This window comes from Micromesistius poutassou (genome assembly GCF_964030765.1).
Source record: "Micromesistius poutassou genome assembly, chromosome: 13".
In the NCBI taxonomy this organism is placed as follows: Eukaryota; Metazoa; Chordata; class Actinopteri; order Gadiformes; family Gadidae; genus Micromesistius; species Micromesistius poutassou.
This window is the reverse complement of record NC_140283.1, coordinates 11203508-11209096: the sequence shown is the minus strand read 5'-3', so window position 1 is coordinate 11209096 and position 5589 is coordinate 11203508.

The following is a 5589-nucleotide window of genomic DNA, read 5'->3' as shown; positions in this document are numbered from 1 at the left end:
CAAAGCACATTCGGAGCATTCGGATAATTAAAATAAGTAAAGCTATTTCAGACTGAAGGGCTTCGTCATCAGATTATCTAGAATGAATATAGAATGTATTGAAAACATTAATCCCTGCAACACACCACCTAGGTGGCATTTCTGGGCTCCTCAGATGACCCTTTTCCAGCTTATTCCTGTAGTGATCTTCGGAAGTCAACAGAGCAAGTTGTAAATGGTCTGAAAACATTCTTACCCTAAAACAAAACCCTAGAACCAAAAAGCAATACCTGAAGCCTGACCCTAATAGGAAGCCCTTGCCCTAAACCCTAGAACCAAAACCAAGCTCTACAATCAAAAACCTCACCCAATTAGGAAACCTAACCCAATTAGGAACCCTTACCCTAAAACCTAAAACACAAACTATGGAACCAAAAATCAAACACTCAATTGCAATGCATAATTTAATACTTACTAACACTAGCTTGGAAATCCAGACCCACATCTAGAAAGCTGTAGGGTCTGGCAACAAGTAATGTAAATGGCTCAACTCGTGGGCGGACCCAAGCATGCATTTGAAAATATCACTGCATGCAAGTGGATAACACTACGACCAATCAGAAGAATACAAGGGGTGACGTATCCAGATTAGCGGAGCTAACCAATAGATAAGACTTGCCGTATCCGATCGGTAAAACAGCAACGCTTTTGGCCCGCCTATATCAGATACACCGATGTGATTAGTTAATATCCTGGGAGAGGGGCATCGGGGAGGGGTTATATTGCTTGTTCCCAGAGTAACTTGCTGAGCAAATTCAAATTGTGCTCTTGTGAGAACTCTGGATTTCCAGGGTAAACTAACACATAGATTGCAGACTCATTTCACTACATAGATGATGTGTATGATGGCCTCTGATCTTACTGCTGAACTAACCCGCCATAAAGTCACCTGCACTCAAAACAAATGAATGTTATGCTGCAACTACAATGAAGATGAAGGCAGTTTTTATGAAGCTATAAAAAGTAGTGGAAGCTTCGAAGAGACAAAGCGATTAAGAGAGAGAGAAAGCGAGACAGGTGTGATTGACAAGGCCATAAAACACACACACACACACACACACACACACACACACACACACACACACACACACAAACCTCCCACTCATATAGCTATTAAACATTTGCTGTGATGTATGACTGAATTAATTATGGAAAATTATGTTCAGTCACACCCTATCCTACACCCAAAATAGAACGACACAAACCTATTTCAGTATTGTAAAAGCGCTCTAGTCCTTACCACACCTTGAACTTGCAGACAATGGCTCTAAAATAGTCGTCTTCGACGCCAAACAATATCTCTTAGAAACACACAACAGACAATAAGCCAACCCATCACATTACATACCCACACAGGAACAAATGTACTGATCTACACAAATCTGATTTGCGCTTCTCTGTCACCCAGACCCTGACAGGGTCAGACCCTACGCCTGTCTGAGAGTCGCGTTGGCAATCAATCTGAACCAAGGGACGGTCCTCAGGCCCCTCTTTCTTCCGCAGTTGGGGCATCCAGGGGTGCAGATCCGATGTCAGGATTGGGGGAGACACAGAAGTGATTTTTTTTTTTTTTTGCCAGTATGCAACTCATATCATGCCACCATAAATCACAACTTTGTAGAGGCTCGCCATATCATTCAAAAAGTACTGCACAGGGAATTATTTATTGTGCTTACCTTTCTTGTTTATTTGTCCTAAACAGCCAACAGCGCGTATCACTGCTTACTTAACTGTTATATTAGTAAATCATAATTTTAAGGGTCTCGGGCATGTAGTGTCTACTCATGTTCTTATCTTTCGCCTCCCTCCAACCCTCCCAGATCCCCAATTCTTCTCACCATCTTCCTTTTCTCCCAGTCTATGGGACTACTTTATGCATGATTAATTGATATGGATGAATATCAAAATATGAAGCCCTAATAAACTACCCATTCATTTGCATTGTAGTGGAGGAGACCAGAGATGGAATGTGGAGTCAGAAATATATTTGTAAAACATTATTTGTTCCACCATTTCAATCATTTCTTTTTAGATGTGATTCTAAAATGTGAAGAATGTGAAGTCTGAAAATACATTTGTTAAATTTTGAATAATTTAGGGTATTTTTATTGGGGGGGACAATTCATGTTTTTCAGAAATTGGGGGGGACATGTCCCCCCGTCCCCCCCAGGATCTGCACCCATGGGGGCATCGCAGGCCTTTCGCAGGCTTTCGTCCCCCTAAGAGCAGACGTCCGTACAACACAGTCTCACTCTGAGAACGTCAAATTCCGACTATTGGCAAGGGCACTTTAGCGTCAGTCACTGACGGGAAAGGTACCCTTCGACGTCGTCTGCAGACGGAGAGGGGATTCAATTCAAGCTTACAAGCTTACCCATTGTTGTTATTATGATATTGAAGAAAATCATGATCACTGTCCTATAGTGTCCATTTTTGTGTCTCTATGGCTATTTCAAATGCAGTTAGAAATATGGGACAGTTGCTTTATATTGTTTATATGCTACAGGCCGAAAGACTAAATTAATATGGAACTTACTTGCTCCTTTTAAGTATAACATTGCTCCTTTTAAGTATAACATTGTTTGGGGAGTCCAGTGCTTTTACAACTCTCTCCTAGTTAGCGATCCAGATCTAGTTAGCGATTGATTTATTTCATATGTATAATAGTTTATTCAAAGTTGGCAGATATATTCGAGTGAATATTTTACGGTGGCTATTGACCAGCCGCCACTGTGGATAACCGTTCTGCTGTTGGTGTTATGGCGCATAACACGCAACACAATAAGGCAAGCTTGCGTAAAGCTTGTATTTGGTGAAAAGACTAGACTGCGTCCGGTTCGCTGACGTTTCTGGTATTTCCACAACGAGACTCGTAGTGGGGGTTATCTCGGCCATGGTTATGAAGGAATTGGGGGGAAAGGAACTTTGGCTTTGACTCCCTGAAGTACATGAACCGCGACATGGAAAGGGATTGTTCCCCACGATTCTCTCCCGCCAGTCCTGCTGACAGCTGCCGCGAGGCACCACTGACGCTGCCCGCTGCCGTGAGGCACCACCGGCTCTGCCCGCTGCCGAGGCACCACCTCGGCGCTGCCCGCTGCTGAGGCGGTGGTGCCTGGGCAGCGGGCAGTGGGGCTCCGGCCAGAGACAATCGTCAACAATTGTGACAATCGTCAACAATTGCGGGCAACAATCCCTTTCTCCTCCATGTCGCGGTTCAGTCTACTTAGATTTATGTGGAAGTGGAAGAACCAGAGACGACAGTCTCCGACGCAGTCGTTTGAGATTCATAATATCGTCTGGAAGCGCTTGTAAAACTTACGTAACTTACAATTGTAACTTACAACTTGTAAAACTTACGTAACTTACAACTTGTAAAACTTACGTAACTTACAACTTGTAACTTACATAACTTACAACGTGTAGCTTACGTAACTTATGTAACTTACGTAACTTACAATTGTAACTTACAACTTGTAAAACGTATGTAACTTACAACTTGTAACTTACATAACTTACGTAACTTATGTAACTTACAATTGTAACTTACAACTTGTAAAACGTACGTAACTTATAACTTGTAACTTACGTAACTTACAACATGTAACTTACGTAACTTACAACTTGTATTTACGTAACTTACATGATTAAATTACATGATTTATGTAACTTACGTAAGTCACCTAAGTTACGTAATTGACGTAACTTGTAACAAGTTGTAAGTTACGTAAGTTACGTAGTTACGTAAATTACGTAAATTAAATTTACGTAAATTGTGTTAAATTAATTAGTTAAATTAATTTATTTATTTATGTATATATATATATATATATATATATATATACATATACATACAACTTACGTAACTTACGTAACTTTAACTTACGCAATTTACGTAACTTACGCAATTTATGTAACTTTAACTTACGTAATTTACGTAACTTACGCAATTTACGTAAATTTACCTTACGTAAATTGTATATATATATATATATATATATGTGTGTGTTACGTTGCTATAGGGGCAAATGTGAGATTTTGCGCAGCTGCGCTGCTCTGCTCAAAGTCTTATTAATGACTTTTACTTAATTAAAGTTAAAAAGTCTAAACTGCGGAAAATAGAAATATATTCCAAGGTGAATTTTGAAGGACACCTTAGAATATCTGTTGTCTATTTCCTAGCCAGTGGACCCTACGACAAAAACAACATAAATGACGGCAGCTCAGTTGCCGCACTTAACGTCATTAACGTGGTTCAGAGCAAAGCTATGAATGAATTTTATGTTACAATGAATGTTTATATTTGAACTCATGAAGTCGTTTGCAACGTGAACGGTGCATACATTGTGTAGGCCTACATTAATGTTCCTCATCACAGCGTCCTGCTCCTATTTCCCAATCAATATGTTCAGGAGTTTGTTCAGAATATATATATATATATATGTATTTATTTATTTATTTATTATATAGGCCTACGGAGACCACCAGACCTCCTCGAAGCAACGAAAATGGTTTATTAAATTCAAGATGGGTGGGCGAGAATCAACACAGTCTCACTGAAAACTCGTCAAAACTTCCTGGTTTCACGTTAATAAGAGAACATCATTACACGGTTACATAAAATAACATAATCAGCAAAGACAAACATTTATAGCCATGATTTAAACGACACGCGAGCTGCTGGTTTCAGCGTCCATAGCAACCGTCATAGCAACCATGTTATTATAAAGTATGTCCGCCATTTTCACATAAATAAATCCTAATAACTATCCAATAGGAAAGATGCTCACAATGTCTATTAGAGCCGTAGTCGGGTTAATACAGGAATGAATGGGCTGCTGGAGCACCCGCTATGAACGTCAAACATCGACGGGGATGGCATTACATTGTAGTGAATTGAATCCCGTCTCCGTCTGCAGACGACGCTGAAGGGTAGGCTACCTTTCCCGTCAGTGACTGACGCTAAAGTGCCCTTGCCACTAGTCGGAATTTGACGTTCTCGGAGTGAGACTGTGTTGGTCCGTAAGGGACACGGTGGAACTTTTATTTTTGGAACTTTGGACCATCAGCCTGCGCACTAATGACTTAGTTATCAATGACAATCATTTTCTGCAATCACAAAGCACAGCAAACGGGGAAATTGTGCCCTTGGATGACATCTTCTGGGTCTGACTACACAGTTTAGTTCTGTTACACTACTCAATACACACCATCCCACCATTAAGGTTAAATACATACGACATGCACAACGCATAGACTTTTAATAAACCACAGTGTTCTGTCCACACACAAACGCACCAGACATTCCTATACACCAAACACAAAACCACGGACACACACACACACACACACACACACACACATACACACACACACACCAGTTTTCACCCCAAGCACACATTTGCGGGCAAGATTGAAACAGAAATCAAACATTTTCACCGACTCTGAAAGAGGAGGCAAACATGTAGAGGGCAATCAAGAGACCCTATTCAGGATCCTGAGGGGCAGGGGGAATACAAAGCGGTTCCTCCGTACCATCAAGTCCGGTAC